The sequence below is a fragment of the Mus musculus genome, chromosome 1 (genome assembly GCF_000001635.26).
Source record: "Mus musculus strain C57BL/6J chromosome 1, GRCm38.p6 C57BL/6J".
Taxonomy (NCBI): Eukaryota; Metazoa; Chordata; class Mammalia; order Rodentia; family Muridae; genus Mus; species Mus musculus.
In genome coordinates this window covers 103,152,000-103,173,997 of record NC_000067.6, presented here as the reverse complement: position 1 = coordinate 103,173,997, position 21,998 = coordinate 103,152,000, and the positions used below count along the sequence as shown (strand labels likewise).

The following is a 21,998-nucleotide window of genomic DNA, read 5'->3' as shown; positions in this document are numbered from 1 at the left end:
TACCTAGGGCATTGGTGAAGGCCAGGAAGCAAAGTTTGATTATGCTTATGCTTAGGCATTTGGCAAGTCATTGCTTGGAGGCACCTATAATAAAACAATAATGAAAGAAAGCACAGAGATCCATTCATAAGGACAAGTTTGGAGCATTTGTTACCCAGGATGCTATGGCTCCAGGAGACTAAGTTTCAGTGAACTTTTCACCTTGGGATTGTGTCTAGGTTTCTAGTCCTGTCATGCCAGTCACTAGTGTGTGTAGCACTTACATAGCAAGAGCTTTATAATTGAGCCATTTTTCCAACCTACATATAGTATTTCAACAAACAACCTCATTACCTATCATATAGGCACATTATCTCCTAATGCTACATCTGATAAGCATTGGTCATTTGTGGGTAGAAAAGTATTGTCTCTCCTCATGCTAAAACACAGCCTCATTGACCTTGATCCACACAGCTCCCTTCCAAAGAGACCCTGAATATGAATTCTCTACCTGTTCAATGATATTGATGTTTCAAGCCTGTCATATATTTCCTTGGGAAGAAATGAGTGATTTAGAGATTTTGGATCTAAGAGATTACAGGGCTTGAGTAAGAGTTCAGTGTAGAATGTATGATTAGTATGTGGCAGGATTTAAGGAACTACAGTGTATCTTACATTGATGATATTATTAATTTTCTTAACATGTGAGCAAGACAGAGTGTGGGCATTCAGGTGCCATCATGAATTTGTGAAAGTCAGAAGACAGAATTGTGGATCCCATTCTCTTCTCCCACTACAGGTTCCAAAGATAGAACTTTAGTTTAAGGTTTGAGCATGGAGTGTCCTTGCCCATTGAATCATCTTGCTATCTCTTCAGTGAATGCTATTATTCATTGCTTACCTTTGGTTACATCATGGGAAGGAACTGTATACTTTAGAGCAAGGATAGGTCATGCTCACTTCTGAACCAGATTGTGCCATTGTATAAGGAGAAAACAGTGGGAGAGTAGAGAGTGCATGTGATTCGGTATACATAGACAAGTGACTTTTACATGCTGAGTAAGCATTCCACTAACATTCATCAAGCCTGCATTCTCCTCTTTTTTATATATACCAGTAATTCTGAAAGTGAATTTGTTCATCATGTTCTCAAAAAGAAGTCCAAGGACTGTCTCTTAAGAACTTAAGGCCAGAGAGCCATGGAAACTAACTCCCCATTAGATGTGGCCCTGAAATACAGATCACTGGCTACAGAAGTAGATACCATCTATTTTAATAAAAGATATCTTTAAAATACTCAGCATGGGTACAATTATAAAAACAGTAACTGTCACGTATATTTTATTCACCCTACTTTGCCCTTGTCTGTGTTAGTGGAAGTACTGCAAGGGTTCAGAAAACAATATAAGGAATAACTACTCAGAAATATCAATGACTTCTCCCTTCAAGCTTCTAGACCCTCTCTGATTTGATCTGTCACCCTCCGTAGGTGAGGATGATCTTCAAGACATAGAAAGGGGAGATGAGGTTCACAATGTAAAATGGCAATAGAATAACTGAGATAACAAAGCAGCGTGGTGTTGGTGATGCCTCCCACTTGAGTTTTCTCTCTTTTGGGTACTTGCTGTCCCTCCGCTCCTTTTCTCTATGTTTTTAGCTGATTTTCTTATTTCCCAGTGTGAAACCAAGGAGCTTTCCATAGCTATAGGAATTTTGTTGTTGTTGTTATGTAATTCAGGTCTAGTAGTCCCAGTTCCTTCTGTCTTTAGAGCTGACCTAGATAGCTTATATTTCCACAGTTTTGTGAGGTTTAGGTTTCTTACTGATTGGTGCTTGTGTACATACATGGCTATGGGGAGGGTTTTCTAATTGACAGACGTGTGGTAGAAGAATTGCCTTGCTCTTTATGTGAAGTCTCAAACGATAGTGAACTTACATCCAAAGTAGTAACTATTTCCAGAATAGATCTGTAGCCAGGGGATGTCTGGAGGCAGGGATGCAGCATCATTATCCAGTGTCAGCGTAAAAGGCTTTCTCTTGGCATTGATGCTGACAGAATGCCAAAGGCCATCATTCAAGTCACTGCCTGCAAGAGAAACAGGAAGGGCTGTTTCATGAGGATGATTTCTCTCCTCTGCCTTATAGTTTAGCCTCTTTCACTGAATCATTTCTGATAGTTTTGTCCTAGCAACCAATGGGATGAAACAAATATGTGCGATATTTGTGAGAAATAAAGGAATGCAATATATTAATTAGTGTGGTGAAGAGTAGTTGAAGAAAAGGCTAATAAACAGTAACTGTTAAAACACCTTAAATAATACCAGTAATTATAACCTCAGACAGAAGGGGCACAGGTCATTTAAATCCTCTGACTTTTACAACATTTGCATTCTCTTGTTAGAAAAAGTTTTTTTTAGGTTTTTGTTTAAACCAATTGCCCCAATTATTAAATATAGAACTTCACATATCTTATTCAAGCTCTCTACCACTGAGCTTAACTGGCTCTGGGATATAATTTATTTAATTATACAGGGTTTCTTTCTTAGTTTCTTTTCTGGTTGCTGTGATAAAATACTCTAACAAATTTAACTAAAACAATAAGGATTTATTTCATCTCACAGTTTAAAGATACAGTAGTGGCATAGTGGCAGGGAAGTTAAACCAACAGGAACTTGAATCAGTTGTGTATGCCATATCCACAGTTAGGAGAGAGAAGGATGATGCTGCTGTTCAGCTTGCTTTCTCTACAGCATATCATCCAGAATCAGATCTACATCCCAGGGAATGGTCCAGCTTACAGTTATGAGGATGAGTCTGTATCAACTAATGAACTCAAGGAAATCCCTCACAGATATTCTCAGTCTAGCCTTAATTTCTGTAATCCCTCTTGGTGTTCCTTCAGGATTCCTCTTGTGTGAATCTTGACCCCATCAAGGTGAAAATTAGCATTAATAATCACAGCTTTCGCAGACCCCACATTGCCTCATTCTCCCGATTTGTTTACTTCTAATTTCATGTGAGATTACTGAAATGGTCAAAGTCAATCTCATTGCAAGTCAGGGAAATTTATCAACTGAAGTCAGGGAACAAATTAATTGAATACCACCTGTAGATATTTTAATGTATTTAATCCACTGTCTGTGAGGTGGTGTGCACATGTGGATGTCAAAAGACAATTATTGTAAGTTTAATCTCCCCACCCACCACCTGGATATCTGACCTCTGACTCATCACCTGTGAAGATGGTCATAAATGTTTGGTATCATTATTATAGGGATCAGATATGACCAGAAGACAAATCTCAGGTAATTGAGGGACAAAGATGTTGCTTATTAGAGGCAACCTGTCCTATTCCTTTGTCCAGATCCCATTCACTTTAACTGCAACACTGAACTATCTTACTAAGTAAACTGCATTAGGAATTGATTATGAAGAATGTTATCTTCTTTTTAAAAATATTTTCATCTATGCAGACTTTTGGTTGTATATGGCTCATTCTATACACTGGGGAAAAAAGAGTCATATTGACTCATATTGACTGCTCAGGTAAAAATAACACAGAACTGATACTTGTTCATCATTCAGATTAGAATCAGTGTTCCTAGCTCTATGATGAACTGCCTTCCTTCTCATTGCATCAGTTACAAAATGGGAGCACTGACTGTACTTAAAGATGACACTAGGGTCTATAACTACTTCTATAGTTGCATGTATAGACACTCCAGCTCAAGTGTCCAGTCATTCATGTGAATTAACACAGATGAACAGAACAGTGAGTTTCAAACATTCTTGGCTTTGGGTAAGTACAGATATTAACATTGCATAGCTTTGTATTTTGAAATGATCCACAGTTAAAAGGCAGAGACAATTGCAGAAAAGGGCTAAAATACTAGTCTTTCATTTTAAGCCAATTAACAACCTAGAGAGTAGACACCTACTCTGATTCTAGGTATAACATGACTGACTCCTAAATTCACAGGAGGTAAAATTGCCCACAAGATAGCCACAAGACTTGTCCCAGCAACACCCTGTCATAAAGTGTGAAGAGATTGAGACACCTTAAACCACTATGATTTCTACATAGTTAAGGGTTACTGGAAAAGAGGGCATTTCCTTGAGTAGAGTAGCCACTAGTAAGGTATTTCAGAAACTGTAACTCTTGATCATCCTCATGTAAACAACACTATTATATTATACGCTATTACTAAACAGAGATAAAATAAACACAGCTGTGAAGAGTTGCAAATGTATAGTTCTAAGTAAGACTGTGATGACATGAAGGGAAGAAAGGGCTTTTACTATTCAGAGAGTAGGTAAGAGACAGACTTTGTAGAATGTTGAGCAAAAACTTGAGGAAACACACATCTGCCCACATTATAAATAAATACTTCATAGAAAATAGAAGAAGATATTGGGCAGAGAGATGCACCAAGGATGACAATCAAAGCAGGTAGAAAGAGAAACCAGTCACCAAGGCCTTGTGTGCCAGGCTAGGAAGAACAACCAGCAAGAGACTTTGAAACAGCATTATGAAGAATATTTTATGCAAATCAATTTTCTCAAAATTTCTGTGGAGGAAATTTGAACATTAGCATAAAAAATAACAAACAAGCAAACAGCCACAACCAAAACAAAAAATAAAATCTATGATTTGGATGGATCTGAGATAGTTCACGGGTCAGAATCACTTGCAGTTCATTGCTGACAATCCTCAAAACCCACCTAAAAAACGAAGGCACTTGCACAAGCATTTATAATCCCAGAATGACTGTAATTATTGGAAGGTGTTGACACGATAATCTATAAAAGTTTTCAGGCTAGCTAATTCTGCAAATTTCAAGCACTCGCTCATGATAAGGTAGAAAAATAAAGACCAATAAACCAAGGTTTTCTGCTGACTTTATATGCATAATCAAGTGCCTCCATAATCTCACAGATTAACACATGTACTTAAGTACCCCACTTCTCTTCCTTCCTGACACCACACACACACACACACACACACACACACACACCAAACATATATTTGAATGATTCTTACTAGAGAGAGAGAGAGAGAGAGAGAGAGAGAGAGAGAGAGAGGGAGGGAGAGAGAGAGAGAGAGACAGAGAGAGAGACAGAGACAGAGAGAGACAGAGACAGAGACAGAGAGACAGAGAGAAACTACCACTGGTGTAGAACAAAGGGTTCAATGAGGGGTCTTCAATTTGGGAATAACCATGCCGTAGATACACTTTCTCATTTGGTGATATGAGCCTAGATGCAGTGCCTTTCAGACCTGTCCACTAGTGAAGATCACTGTAAGGCACAGCATTCCAGGATAATAGGTAGAGGAGCAGCAGAAAAAAGCAGAGCCGGGGTCTATTAGGAGCTGTTTGTAGAGGAATACTAAATAGGATCTGGCAGAGAAACCTGGAGCCTTCAATGAAAAATCCTCTGGAAAGAAGGCAGAAAGAAGACTGCTTGACTCTCAGTGGCCAGGGTAGAGCAACTAAATCTGAGCCTCTGTGTAGAAAATCTGCACAGGGCAGTTTCAATATCAAGTTTCAAACCTGGATCCCAGCTGTCCTCTTACCAGGGCAGCTGTGACCCATCTGCTCGGACAAGTCCTGATGGCAATAGCAGGGATCCACAATCTTGCAAGCAGCTCCCTCAACATCTGCTTTCCCTGGATAGGATACCCAGAGGCTTCTCTACCTGGTGGCCCTATCTTCTGGCAGCGGTCCCAGAATAACTGGGATTTGGGTCTTGGCCATGGGTCATATGCTATGAGGTAAAGCCTTTGTCAGGTGATTACTGGGGATGAGCATTTGATATTTTGCAAGAACATGTCAGTGTAAGACAACTATAGGCCTGGTTGCTTTCATCTGCATACTAATTTAAATATATCTTCATAACACACTAAGTTACATTTAAAGGTATGCTACGGACATTCCAGGAACAGGTAGTGTCACTCACCATACAGGATCTACTTAGTTCCCCAGAACCAAACATTTAACTAGCCAAAGACCATAGTAGGTTGGCAGTACAGAAAGGCCATAGAAGTTCACTCTAGTCACTGGCTTGACTATTTACCCTTATTATAATTACAGGTACATATAATCAGAGGACATGGCTAAAGTATAGTTGTAGGAACAGATCCTTCATTTATTTGCTCATATGTGAATTCTGTGCTCTGATTCTTTATAACAGCATCATCAATTTCTTTCTAAGTTTGATTATTGTTTTTTTTTTTTTTTTTTTTTTTGGTGGGGTCAACCCCTTTAATCCATCAGGCCTTTGGTTTTTTTGTTTGTTTGTTTGTTTGTTTGTTTGTTTTTTAGATTTATTTATTTATTATATGTAAGTGCACTGTAGCTGTCTTCAGATACTCCAGAAGAGGGAGTCAGATCTTGTTACAGATGGTTGTGAGCCACCATGTGGTTGCTGGGATTTGAACTCTGGACTTTCGGAAGAGCAGTCGGGTGCTCTTACCCACTGAGCCATCTCACCAGCCCCCGATTATTATTATTGTTGTTGGTATGTGTATGTGTCTATGTGAATATGTTTTGTGTATGTACATATGCATGTGAAGGGCAAAGGTTGAGATCAGATGTCTTCCTTAAACAGTCCCCGTTATTTTATTTTATTTTATTTTATTTTATTTTATTTTATTTTATTTTACTTTTTACTTTTCTTTTCTCCCTTTGAGTTTCTAGCTGCTCTCTGATTTGCTGTCACCCTACATAGGTGAGGATGATCTTCAAGACATAGAAAGGGGAGATGAGGTTCACAATGTAAAATGGCAGTAGAATAACTTAGATAACAAAGCAGTGTGGTGGGTCTTCCCAGTTGAGTTTTCTCTCTTGTAGGTACTTGACATTTTTCTCTGTGTTTTTAGCTTAGTTTCTCATTCCCATAGTGAAACCAAGGAGCTTCCCATAACTATAGGATTTTTGTTGTTGTTGTTGTTGTTATGTAACTTAGGTCTAGTAGTTCCAGTTCCTTCTGTCATTAGAACTGCCCTAGATTGCTTGCATTTCCATAGTTGTCTCTGTGGAAATCTCTCACTGACCCAGTAATGTGATATGTTTGACTCTGAGTGGTCATTGCACTCCAGGGATTCTTTCTTCTCTACTTTCTTGAGCTGAAATTGCAGTCAGGTACCATTGAACCCAGAATTTTATGTGGGTGCTGAGAATCTGAACTTAAATTCTTTTTTTTTTTGTTTTGTTTTGTTTTTGTTTTTGTTTTTATTACATATTTTCCTCAATTACATTTCCAATGCTATCCCAAAGTCCCTCATACACTCCCCCCCACCCACTCCTCTACCCACCCATTCCTACTTTTTGGCCCTGGTGTTCCCCTGTACTGGGGCATATAAAGTTTGCATGTCCAATGGGCCTCTCTTTCCAGTGATGGCCTACTAGGCCATCTTTTGATACGTATGCAGCTAGAGTCAAGAGCTCCGAGTTACTGGTTTGTTCATAATGTTGTTGCACCTACAGGGTTGCAGATCTCTTTAGCTCCTTGGGTACTTTTTCTAGCTCCTCCATTGGAGGCCCTGGCCCTGGGATCCATCCAATAGCTGACTGTGAGCATCCACTTCTGTGTTTGCTAGGCCCCGACCTAGTCTCACAAGAGACAGCTATATCAGGGTCCTTTCAGCAAAATCTTGCTAGTGTATGCAATGGTGTCATCGTTTGGAGGCTAATTATGGGATGGATCCCCATAGAAGGAGTTACAGAGACAAAGTTTGGAGCTGAGACAAAAGGACGGACCATCTAGAGACTGAACTTAAATTCTTATGCAGAAAGCACCAATGAATTCAGCTCTCCAGTACTTGTGTGTGTTTTTGTTTGTTTGTTTGTTTTTGTATTTTTGGGTTTTTTGTAAGTGTTATTTGCTCTTGGGTGTTTTGTATCATGTGTGTATGAAGGCAGAGACTCAATCACAACTTTGTAGGGGATCTGCTCAGCCCCTTTATGTGGATGTTTTTTTGAATTCAGGTCATGAGGTTTGTTCACTAAGTGTTTTGATAAATTCTTTGGACTTAATTGTTTCTGATGTGGTATCCTGGTTCCTTGCCCCTGAGAAATCGACAGGTTTTAGAGAATAACCAGATTGGGAATTTCAATAGAAAAAGAGTCATCAAGGAAAATTTTGGAGGTACAAATTCTGGGATTCAAGTGACATTAATTAATCCAGAATCCTGTACCATCTCAGATTAAAGCCCAAATGCTATCAGGAACTGGGCTGCAAAGCTAGATAGAGAACTTCTTCATTGTAGAGATCATAGAAAGGAAGAAGATAGGAAGAGAAAATAGACATCTTCCTAATGTCAGGGCAACATGGACTCAAGTTGGTAACAAATCACACCCTCCTCTAAAATGCTTTTCTTCTCACCCAGCTCAGATTGTGTACTTGCTGTTGTACCAAGACTCAGAATAACATCTCTAGATACTTTCCAAATTGTTATGAAAAAAGTATTTAGGCCAGCAAGATCCCTAAGCACATAAATATATGCTCTCTCCAACAAACCCAAAGACCCTAAGTCTAATCCCTGGAACACTCAGACTTAAGAAGACAATTGGCTTCTGCAAGTTGTTCTCTGACTTCCATGTGTATACTCCTAGCAGGCATATACATATATATATACATATATACTGACAGACACAAAAATATAAATGTATTTTAAAAACAAGTTTAAGGATGATATTTGTCTCTTAAGCGGAGAAATCAAAGGGGCTGTCCTCATGGGTCACTTCAGGGGATTCAGCACATGATTTAGAAAACGAAGCTTAAATGATCCTCTGTTTTGGGAGGGCACCTGGATGGTCTCAATATTCACCAGGCTTAAAGGGATGGCCAAAAATATAAAAACTTCTCACAAAAATCTGGGTTCTCATCTGTCTTTGAAAGCACAGTATTTTGAAACTGAGTGCCTGATCCAAAGGACACAGAATGATCTCAGAAGCAACATGCATTGTCCTGTGCTTCTTCATCAAACATTATTATTTTTTTTGACACATAAATCAAGTCATAGAATCAGAAGTTTCTCTTCTCCGTGGAATAACATAGGAATTGGGAATCACTCAAAAAAAAAAAAAATCAAACTACACTACCTAGCCAGGAAACTCTCCTTTTTGCTTGACAGCCTTCATTCCAAATGGGACATTTAAATTCCAAGCACAATGGGAATTGCATAGAGTAGACAGGCCTGGGTAAACGTCCTCCCTAAATATATTAAAATGTGTTTTTCAGCTTCAATCATCACCATGATTGAATGAGGAATTACATAAGGAAAATTTCTTCATATACATCTCTGAGGGTATTTCTTGGAAGGATTAAATGAGAGGTGAAGATCCTCCAATTGTATATGGTATTATTTTTAGTACAGCCCAGATACAGAAAGATCCCAGAAAAAAAAAAAAGTGGTATTGCTCTGCTTGTCCATCTAAGCAGCCTGCTGGTGAATATGACCCACAGTTGGTGCTGGTGCTGCTACTATTGCTACCATTCTGTGCTGCCAAAGGAATCTGGTTCATTTAGCTATCTAACAAAGAATAAAGAGTAGCAGCTCTCCAGAAATCCTCTAAGCCTTCACCACAAAACTAGAACTTGTAATACATGGGTCTCATGGACTGAGCAGGTACTGAGATCTCAGCTTTTCTTATTATATGAAAACTATTGTTTCAGGGTTTTTTCTTTTTAGTTTTTCTAATTTTATTAGATATTCTCTTTATTTACTTTTCAAAAGTTATCCCCTTTCCTAGTTTTACCTCCGAAAATTACCTGCTACGCCATCGCCAACCTACACACTCCCATTCCTGGTCCTGGCATTCCTCTATACTGGGGCATAGAGCCTTGACAGGACCAAGGGCTTCTCCTCCCATTGATGACTGACTAGGCCATTCTCTCCTACGTATATAGCTAATGCCACAAGTTACACCATATGTTTTCTTTGATTGGTTGTATAGTTCCAAGGAGCTCTGGGGGTACTGCTTAGTTCATATTGATGTTCCTCCTATGGAGCTTCAGTATCATTCAGCTCCCTGACGCTCTGGCTCCTTAATTGGGACCTTGTGATTCATCCAATAGATGACTGAGAGCATCCACTTCTGTATTTGCCAGGCACTGGCAGAGCCTCACCAGAGACAGCTATATCAGGATCCTGTCAGCAGTCTCTTGTTGGCACTGCCTAGTGTCTAGGTTTGGTGTTTGTTTATGGGATGGATCCCCAAGTGGGGCAGTCTCTGGAGGATCGTTCCTTCACATTCTGCTCTGAAATTTGCCTCTGTAAATCCTTCCTTTCATATTTTATTCTGTATTCTAAGAAGGAAGTATTCACACTTTGGTCTTTCTTCTTGAGTTTAATGTGTTTTGCAAATTGTATCTTGGGTATTCTAAGTTTCTGGGCTAATATCCACTTATCAGTGAGTGCATATCATATGAGTTCTTTTGTGATTGAGTTACCTCACTCAAGATAATATCCTCTAGATCCATTCATTTGCCAAGAATTTCATAAATTCACTGTTTTAATAGCTGAATAGTACTCAATTGTGTAAATGTACCACATTTTCTGTATCCATTCTTCTGTTGAGGGACATCTGTTTTCTTTCCAGCTTCTGGCTATTATAAATAAGGCTGCTATGAACATAGTGGAGCATGTGTCTTTATTACACCTTGGAACATCTTCTGGGTATATGACCAGGAGAGGAATTGCTGGATCTTCAGGTAATACTATGTCCAATTTTCTGAGGAACCCCCATACTGATTTCCACAGTGTTTGTACATGCTTGCAATCCCAACAGCAATGGAGGAGTGTTCCTCTTTTTCCACATCCTTGTCAGCATCTCCTGTCACCTGAATTTTTTATTTTAGCCATTCTGACTGGTGTGGGGTGAAATCTCAGGGTTGTTTTCATTTGCATTTCCTTGATGATTAAGGATGTTGAACATTTTTTCAGGTGCTTCTCAACCATTTGGTATTCCTTAGTTGAGAATTCTTTATTTAGCTCTGTACCCCATTTTTAATAGGGTTACTTGATTTTCTAAAGGTACTCTACACAATTCATTTTATGAAGCCACAATTACTCTGATACCTAAACCACACAAAGACCCAAAAAGGAAAGAGAGCTTCAGAACAATTTCCCTTATGAATACGGATGTAAAAATACTCAATAAAATCCTTGCAAACTGAATCCAAGAACAAATCAACATGATCACTCATCATGATCAGGTAGGCTTCATCCAAGGGATGCATGGATATTATATGAAAATCCATCACATAATCCATTATATAAACAAACTCAAAGACAAAAACCACATGATCATCTCTTTAGATGCTGAGAAAGCATTTGACAAAATCCAAAACCCATTCATGATGAAAGTCTTGGAATTATCAAGAATTTAAGGCCCATACCTAAACATAATAAAACAATATACAGAAAACCAGTAGCCATCGTCAAACTAAATGGAAAGAAACTTGAAGCAATCCCACTAAAATCAGGGACTAAATATGGCTGCCACTTTCTCCCTACCTATTCAGTATAGAACTTGAAGTCCTAGTCAGAGCAATTAGAAAACAAAAGGAGGTCAAGGGAATACAAATTGGTAAGGAAGAACTTAAAATATAACTTTTTGCAGATGATATGATAGTATATATAAGTGACCCTAAAAATTCCACTAGAGAACTCCTGAACCTGATAAACTGCTTCAGTGCAGTTGCTGGATATAAAATTAACTCAAACAAGTCAATGGCCTTTCTCTACACAAAGAATAAACAGGCTGAGAAAGAAATTAGGGAAACAACACCCTTCTCAATAGTCACAAATAGTATAAAATATCTTGGCGTGACTCTAACTAAGGAAGTGAAAGATCTGTGTGATAAGAACTTCAAGTCTCTAAAGAAAGAAATCAAAGAAAATCTCAGAAGATGGAAAGATCTCCCATGCTCATGGATTGGCAGGATTAATATAGTAAAAATGGATATCTTGGCAAAAACAATCCACAGATTCAATGCAATCCTGATCAAAATTCCAACTTAATTCTTTACCAAGTTAAGACAATTTGAAAATTCATCTGGAATAACAAAAAACCTAGAATAGGATAGCAAAAACTATTATCAACAATAAAAGAACCTTTGGTGGAATCGCCATGCCTTACCTCAAACTGTACATGAGCAATTATGATAAAAATTGCATGATACTTGTACAGCAACAGACAGGAATTTGTATCAATGGAATAGAACTGAAGATCTAGAAATGAACGCACACACATATGGCCACTTGATCTTTGACAAAGGAGCTAAAACCATCCAGTGGAAAATAGACAGTATTTTCAACAAATGGTGCTTGTATAATTGGCTGTTATCATGTAGATCAATTCTCATCTCCTTGTACAAAGCTCAAATCTAAGTGGATCAAGGAACTCCACATAAAACCAGAGACACTGAAACTTATAGAGGAGAAACTGAGGAAAAGTCTTGAAGATATGGGCACAGGGGAAAAGTTCCTGAACAGAACACCAATGGCTTGTTCTGTGAGATGAAGAATTGACAAATGGGAATCTTCTGCAAGGCAAAAACACTGTCTATAAGACAAAAAGATCACCAACAGATTGGAAAAGGATCTTTACCAATCCTAAATCTGATAGGGGACTAATATCCAAGATATACAAAGAACCCAAGAAAACCATTGTTTCATTACTCATCCAGTAATATGTAAGCCAATCTAATAGATATCCTTTGCATTATATAGTCTGTTGTTTACAGTCCTCTGGAGAACCTTGGCTAGTATACGTATATCTCACAATTATATATGGCTGCACTTCCCTCATCACATCTAAGTCTAAAGACAATTTTCAGTGGTCTTGTGATTCTCCATTTCTCAAAATTCTCCATTCCTTAAAAGGTTATCCAGTATATTAAACATATTTTTCATATATATGTATAACTCTTTTCTTCATTTGAGAGTTAAGCATAACCCTCAAGACTGATAATTGTTGGGAATGAGCCACCCCTTGTGGGCCCCTACTGAGTGTTAGAGAATTTAGATCAGTGGATCTTCCTTTTTCCCATTAATTTATTTATTCATTTTGCATCCACTCACAGTCTTTATAACCTGTCCTCACAGTCACCCCTTATAAACCCCATTACCCTCCCCTTCTCCTCTGAGAAAGTAGAGGCCCTGCTGGGGTGCCAGCTCACCCTGGCATATGAAGTCATTGCAGGACAAGACACATCCTTTCCCACTAAGTCTCGATAAAGCAGTCCAGCTAGGGGAATAGGATCCACAGGCCGGCACACAATTCTTGGACAGTCCCTGCTTCAGTTGTTAAGGAACCCACATGAAGACCAAGCTGCTCATTTCCTACAAAGTTGCAGGGAGCCTATGTCCAGCCTATGCTTGCTCATTCATTAATTGTTCAGTCTCTGGGGGCTCCCAAGTGTCAAAGTTAGTTGATTCTGTTGGTCTTCCTGTGAAGTCCCTATTTCCTTTAGGTCAGTCAATCCTTTCCCTAATCTTTCACAGGACTCCAGAGTTCTGAATAATGTTTAGCTTTGGGTCTCAGCATCCATTTCAGTCATATGATGAGTGGAGCCTCTCAAAGGACACTTCTGTCTGCAATTATAACAGAGTACTATTAATGGTGTCAGGAATAGGTTCTTGCCCAGGTGATGGGACTCAATTTGGGGCAGTCATTGTTTGGACATTCCCTAAGTCTCCACTCCACATATTTTTGCTCAAAGACTTTGTAGGTGGGTAGGTGACTTTATCCCTCTACTTGGGTCATGCCTGCTAGAAGTATTAGCTATTGCCCATTATAACTTCTCATTATATTGTGAAAAAGCCTTTGACAAACCCAACACCCCTTCATGTTAAAAATCTTGGACAGATAATGGAAACAAGGCTCATGCCTAAACACAATAAAGGCAATATGGAGCAAGCCAATAGCCAACTTCAAACTAAATGGAAAGAAACTTAAGGCAATTCCACTAAAATTAGGGGCAAAGAAAAGCTGTCACTCTTTTCACATCTCTGCAATATAGTACTTGAAGTTCTAGCTATGTCAATAAGACAACTATTGGAGATCAAGTGAATACAAGTTGGAAAAGGATAGTTGAAGGATCACTGTTCACACATGATAGGATAGTATATAAAAGTGACCCCTAAAATTCTACAAGAGAATTCCTACAGCTGATAAACTCTTTCATTAAACTCAGTAGACTTTAATAAAAAAATAAAAATAAAGTCAACTCAAAAATATCAGTAGCTCTCCTTTATACAAAAGATGAATGGGCAGAGAAAGGAATTAGATAAACAATGTCCTCTATAAGAGTCACAAATACTATAAAATATCTTGTTGTAAATCTAACCAAGCAAGTGAAAGAACTGTATGACAAGAACTTAAAGTCTCTTGACAAAGAACCTGGAGAACATCTAAAGATGGAAAGATCTCCAATGCTCCTAGATCAATAGGATTAACATAGTAAAACTAGCCATCTTACAAAAATCAATAAGCAGATTCAATGTAACTCCCATCAAATTCAAATAAAATTTCTTATAGATCTTGCAAGAGCAATACTCAAATTCAAATGAAAAAGCAAAAACAAAACTAAACTAAACTAAAATCCCATGATAGCTGAAAAAGTCCTGTGCAATAAAAGAACTTCTGTATGTGTCATCAGCCCCCATGTCAAGTTGAACTACAAAATTATATTAAGAAGGACTGGATGGTATTGATATAGAAAAAGGCAGGTTGATCAGTGGAATCAAATTGAAGACCCATAAACAAACCTCAGACATAGGAACACTTTGTTTTTGACAAAGAAGCCAAAAACGATATAATAGATAAAAAGGCATCTTCAACCAACTGAATGTCTAACTGAATGTCTGCAAGTAGAAGAATGCAAATAGATCCATATTTATCATGCTGCACAAATCTCATGTCCAGGTGAATCAAAGATATCAACATTGTCTGTATCCATTCCTCTGTTGAGGGGCATCTGGGTTCTTTCCAGCTTCTGGCTATTATAAACAAGGCTGCTATGAACATAGTGGAGCATGTGTTCTTCTTACCGGTTAGGACATCTTCTGGATATATGCCCAGGAGAGGTATTGCAGGATCCTCCGGTAGTACTATGTCCAATTTTCTGAGGAACCGCCAGACTGATTTCCAGAGTGGTTGTACAAGCTTGCAATCCCACCAACAATGGAGGAGTGTTCCCCTTTCTCCACATCCTCGCCAACATCTGCTGTCACCTGAGTTTTTGATCTTAGCCATTCTGACTGGAGTGAAGTGGAATCTCAGTGTTGTTTTGATTTGCATTTCCCTGATGATTAAGGATGTTGAACATTTTTTCAGGTGTTTCTCTGCCATTCGGTATTCCTCAGGTGAGAATTCTTTGTTCAGCTCTGAGCCCCATTTTTTAATGGGGTTATTTGATTTTCTGGAGTCCACCTTCTTGAGTTCTTTATATATATTGGATATTAGTCCCCTATCCGATTTGGGATAGGTAAAGATCCTTTCCCAATCTGTTGGTGGCCTTTTTGTCTTATTGACGGTGTCATTTGCTTTGCAGAAGCTTTCCAATTTTATGAGGTCCCATTTATCAATTCTTGATCTTACAGCACAAGCCATTGCTGTTCTATTCAGGAATTTTTCCCCTGTACCCATATCTTCGAGGCTTTTCCCTACTTTCTCCTCTATAAGTTTCAGTGTCTCTGGTTTTATGTGGAGTTCCTTAATCCACTTAGATTTGACCTTAGTACAAGGAGATAGAAATGGATCAATTCGCATTCTTCTACATGATAACCACCAGTTGTGCCAGCACCATTTGTTGAAAATGCTGTCTTTTTTCCACTGGATGGTTTTAGCTCCCTTGTCAAAGATCAAGTGACCATAGGTGTGTGGGTTACACAATGGAATACTACTCAGCTATTAAAAAAATGAATTTATGAAATTCCTAGGCAAATGGATGGACCTGGAGGGTATCATCCTGAGTGAAGTAACCCAATCACAAAGGAACTCGCACAATATGTACTCACTGATAAGTGGATAATAGCCCAGAAACTTAGGATACCCAAGATATAAGATACAACTTGCCAAACGCATGAAATTCAAGAAGAATGAAGACCAAAGTGTGGACACTTTACCCTTTCTTAGAAATGGGAACAAAGCACCCATAGAAGGAGTTACAGAGACAAAATTTGGAGCTGTGACGAAAGGATGGACCATCTAGTGACTGCCATATGCAGGGATCCATCCCATAATCAGCTTCCAAATGCTGACACCATTGCATACACTAGCAAGATTTTGCTGAAAGGACCCGGTTATAGCTCTCTCTTGTGAGACTATGCCGAGGCCTAGCAAACACAGAAGTGGATGATCACAGTCAGCTATTGGATGGGTCACACGGCCCCTAATAGAGGAGCTAGAAAAATTACCCAAGGAGCTATAGGGAACTGCAACCCTATAGGTGGAACAACAATATGAACTAACCAGTAAACAGGAGCTCTTGTCTTTAGCTGCATATGTATCAAAAGATGGCCTAGTCGGCCATCACTGCAAAAAGAGGCCCATTGGACTTGCAAACTTTATATGCCCCAGTACAGGGGAATGCCAGGGCCAAAAAGGGGGAGTGGGTGGGTAGGGGATTGGGGGGGTGGGTATGGGGAACCTTTGGGATAGCATTGAAAATGTAAATGAGGTAAATACCTAATAAAAAAAAAAGAAAAAAAAAAGATATCAACATAAATCTTGATATACTAAATCTAATAGAGGAGAAAACGGGGAATATCCTTGAACACATTGGTGTAGGAGACAACTTTCTGAACAAAACACAAATAGCTCAAGCACTATGTTCAACTATTAAAAATAAGACCTCATGAAACTGCAAATATTCTGTATGTAAAGGACATAGTCAATAGAGCTTCGGTGGTTCTTAACCCTAGGTTGCAACCCCTTTGAACTTGAATGAGTATTTCACAGGGGTCGTGCATCAAGGACCCTGCATATCAGATATTTTTATTACAATTCATAACAGTAGCAACATTAATGTTATGAAATAGCAATGAAAAGAATGTTTGGGATTTCACCACAAAATGATGAACTTAATTTATGAGTCATATCATTTAAAACCTCTGATCTAAAGGGAAACAAACAATGTGTCTTGATTTGAAATGCAAATATTTGCATAATTTTTGGAAGGTGATATATCCACAATACCAAATGTCTTAGTCAGGGTCTCTATTCCTGCACAAGCATCATGACCAAGAAGCAAGTTGGAGAGGAAAGGGTTTATTCGGCTTACACTTCCATACTGTTGTTCATCACCAAAGGAAGTCAGGACTGGAACTCAAGCAGGTCAGGAAGCAGGAGCTGATGCAGAGGCCATGGAGGGATGTTCCTTACTAGCTTGCCTCCCCTGGCTTGCTCAGCCTGTTCTCTTATAGAACCAAGACTGCCAGTCCAGAGATGGTCCCACCCACAAGGGGCCTTTCCCCCTTGATCATTAATTGAGAAAATGCCTTACAGTTGGATCTCGTGGAGGCATTTCCTCAACTGAAGCTCCTTTCTCTGTGGTAACTCCAGCTGTGTCAAGTTGACACAAAACTAGCCAGTACAATTGACCCCTTGTCAACTTGACACACAAACACATCCCTAGTAAGCCTCAACCCTTACATTCTTATTCATCCCCAAGGTCTAAATAACTTTAAATATCCCACAGTCTTTACATATTCTTAAAATTTCAATCTCTTTAAAATATCCATATTATTTAAAATCCAAAGTCTTTGTACAATTAAAAGTCTCTTAACTGTGGGCTCCACTAAAATAGTTTCTTCCTTCAAGAGGGAAAATATCAGGGCATAGTCACAATCAAAAGCAAAAATCAACGTCTAACCTTCCAATGTCTGGGATCCAACTTCCAGTCTTCTGGACTCCTCCAAGGGCTTGGGTCACTTCTCCAGCCATGCCCTTTGTAGCACACGCATCGTCCTCTAGGCTCAAGATGCCTGTACTCCACTGCTGCTGCTGCTCTTGGTGGTCACCTCATGGTACTGGCATCTCCAAAACACTGCACGACCCCTTCAGTCCTGGGCCTTCAATTGCAACTGTGGCTGCACCTTCACCAATGGCCTTCCATGGCCTCTCACAGTGTCGAGCCTCAGCTGCTCTTTGTGACCCCTTCATGCCTTCAAAACCAGTACCACCTGGGTGACCCTTACATATTACCAAGTCCCACTGAATCAGGAGTAGAACCTTGGCCATCTCTGGAACACAGCCTCTTTGTGCTTCCAGAAAATACTTCCCAGAAGATGTCACCTCAATGATGCTGGTCTCTTCTTAATCACTGCTAATTTCTTAGCTCCAGCTAACCAGCATCAATAGTCCCAGTAATGCAAAGTTTTTGCTTTGGTAGTTCTGGTATCTTGTTAATCACAGGTGATTCTTCAGCCACACCTAACCAGAACTACAGAATCTTCACAATCAAAACAGCAATGGCCCTGAAAAGAGTCTTTAATTTTTCCCTCTGAAATTTCACAAACCAGACCTCCATCTTCTGCAGTGTTCTCAACATTATCTTCCAAGCTCCTACACAACATCCTACAGAGCTCTTAACAACGAATGGATCATCAAGCTCAAAGTTCCAAAGTCCTTCCACAGTCCTCCCCAAAACATGGTCAGGTTGTCACAGGAATACCCCACTCTGCTGGTACCAATTTGTCTTAGTCAGGGTCTCTATTCCTGCACAAACATCATGACCAAGAAGCAAGTTGAGGAGGAAAGGATTTATTCGGCTTACACTTCCATACTGTTGTTCATCACCAAAGGAAGTCAGGACTGGAACTCAAGCAGGTCAGGAAGCAGGAGCTGATGCAGAGGCCGTGGAGGGATGTTCCTTACTAGTTTGCCTCCCCTGGCTTGCTCAGCCTGTTCTATTATAGAACCAAGACTGCCAGTCCAGAGATGGTCCCATCCACAAGGGCCCTTTCCCCCTTGATCACTAATTGAGAAAATGCCTTACAGTTGGATCTCATGGAGGCATTTCCTCAACTGAAGCTCCTTTCTCTGTGGAAACTCCAGCTGTGTCAAGTTGACACAAAACTAGCCAGTACACCAAATATCTTACAAATGTATCTCATTATCCATGGATGATCCCTAAAAGACTAATTCTAAAATAATGAGGCCTGAAGCCAACTTCTGAGGTGTTAATACTTCAGAAGACAATTGCTTATAATAATAAAAGTTCAAAGTGATTAGTATTTTCAATAACTCTAAATTAGTTGAATTGTATATGGTAAGAATTATGATATAATTATTAAAAAACACTAACACAGATCCTGACCATTTTATTGTCAACACTGGATAAACCTTCTGCAGACTTTTTTCTACCTATTACCCCTTATTTCAAACCATGGAGCTTATAATATCAAAAAATTTAAACTTTTCTTAATCCTTAAAAACTTGTAAACTCCTCTGTAAAACATATACAATATACTGGGGCACGTTATAGATGTTTAAGCTTCTTAGAACCCAGAAAATCCAATTCAGCTATATTTTTATAGTTTTACAATTTACTGATAAGTAAAAGTAAATTTGAAAGTTCAAAGTTGGAGACCCGCCGAACTTAGGAAAATAGTCTGAACAGGTGAGAGGGTGCGCCAGAGAACCTGACAGCTTCTGGAACAGGCAGAAGCACAGAGGCGCTGAGGCAGCACCCTGTGTGGGCCTGGGACAGCCGGCCACCTTCCGGACCGGAGGACAGGTGCCCGCCCGGCTGGGGAGGCGACCTAAGCCACAGCAGCAGCGGTCGCCATCTTGGTCCGGGACCCGCCGAACTTAGGAAATTAGTCTGAACAGGTGAGAGGGTGCGCCAGAGAACCTGACAGCTTCTGGAACAGGCGGAAGCACAGAGGCGCTGAGGCAGCACCCTTTGTGGGCCGGGGACAGCCAGCCACCGTCCGGACCGGAGGACAGGTGCCCGCCCGGCTGGGGAGGCGGCCTAAGCCACAGCAGCAGCGGTCGCCATCTTGGTCTGAGACCCTCCGAACTTAGGAAATTAGTCTGAACAGGTGAGAGGGTGCGCCAGAGAACCTGACAGCTTCTGGAACAGGCAGAAGCACAGAGGCGCTGAGGCAGCACCCTGTGTGGGCCGGGGACAGCCGGCCACCTTCCGGACCGGAGGACAGGTGCCCACCCGGCTGGGGAGGCGGCCTAAGCCACAGCAGCAGCGGTCGCCATCTTGGTCCCGGGACTCCAAGGAACTTAGGAATTTAGTCTGCTTAGGTGAGAGTCTGTACCACCTGGGAACTGCCAAAGCAACACAGTGTCTGAGAAAGGTCCTGTTTTGGGCCTTCTTCTTCGGCCAGGAGGAGGTCCAAATACAAGATATCTGCGCACCTTCCCTGTAAGAGAGCTTGCCAGCAGAGAGTGCTCTGAGCACTGAAACTCAGAGGAGAGAATCTGTCTCCCAGGTCTGCTGAGAGACGGTAACAGAATCACCAGAAGAACAATCTCTAAACAGAGTCAACTATAACTACTAACTCCAGAGATTACCAGATGGCGAAAGGTAAACGGAGGAATCTTACTAACAGGAACCAAGACCACTCACCATCACCAGAACCCAGCACACCCACTTCGCCCAGTCCAGGGAACCCCAACACACCTGAGAACCTAGACCTAGATTTAAAAGCATATCTCATGATGATGGTAGAGGACATCAAGAAGGACTTTAATAAATCACTTAAAGAAATACAGGAGAACACTGCTAAAGAGTTACAAGTCCTTAAAGAAAAACAGGAAAACACAATCAAACAGGTAGAAGTCCTTACAGAAAAAGAGGAAAAAACATACAAACAGGTGATGGAAATGAACAAAACCATACTAGACCTAAAAAGGGAAGTAGACACAATAAAGAAAACTCAAAGCGAGGCAACACTAGAGATAGAAACCCTAGGAAAGAAATCTGGAACCATAGATTTGAGCATCAGCAACAGAATACAAGAGATGGAAGAGAGAATCTCAGGTGCAGAAGATTCCATAGAGAACATCGGCACAACAATCAAAGAAAATGGAAAATGCAAAAAGATCCTAACTCAAAATATCCAGGAAATCCAGGACACAATAAGAAGACCAAACGTACGGATAATAGGAGTGGATGAGAATGAAGATTTTCAACTCAAAGGTCCAGCAAACATCTTCAACAAAATTATTGAAGAAAACTTCCCAAATCTAAAGAATGAGATGCATATGAACATACAAGAAGCCTACAGAACTCCAAATAGACTGGACCAGAAAAGAAATTCCTCCCGACACATAATAATCAGAACATCAAATGCACTAAATAAAGATAGAATACTAAAAGCAGTAAGGGAAAAAGGTCAAGTAACATATAAAGGCAAGCCTATCAGAATTACACCAGATTTTTCACCAGAGACTATGAAAGCCAGAAGAGCCTGGACAGATGTTATACAGACACTAAGAGAACACAAACTGCAGCCCAGGCTACTATACCCAGCCAAACTCTCAATTATCATAGAGGGAGAAACCAAAGTATTCCACGACAAAACCAAATTCACGCATTATCTCTCCACGAATCCAGCCCTTCAAAGGATAATAACAGAAAAAAACCAATACAAGAACGGGAACAACGCCCTAGAAAAAACAAGAAGGTAATCCCTCAACAAACCTAAAAGAAGACAGCCACAAGAACAGAATGCCACCTTTAACAACTAAAATAACAGGAAGCAACAATTACTTTTCCTTAATATCTCTTAACATCAATGGTCTCAACTCGCCAATAAAAAGACATAGACTAACAAACTGGCTACACAAACAAGACCCAACATTTTGCTGCTTACAGGAAACTCATCTCAGAGAAAAAGATAGACACTACCTCAGAATGAAAGGCTGGAAAACAATTTTCCAAGCAAATGGTATGAAGAAACAAGCAGGAGTAGCCATCCTAATATCTGATAAGATTGACTTCCAACCCAAAGTCATCAAAAAAGACAAGGAGGGACACTTCATTCT

General features: G+C 39.9%; 1 pseudogene; it reads right to left on the bottom strand.

The window, feature by feature from the left end:
* Window positions 1-21,998, bottom strand: part of Gm18728 (predicted gene, 18728) — a 429,487-nt pseudogene that overhangs the window by 227,078 nt on the left and 180,411 nt on the right.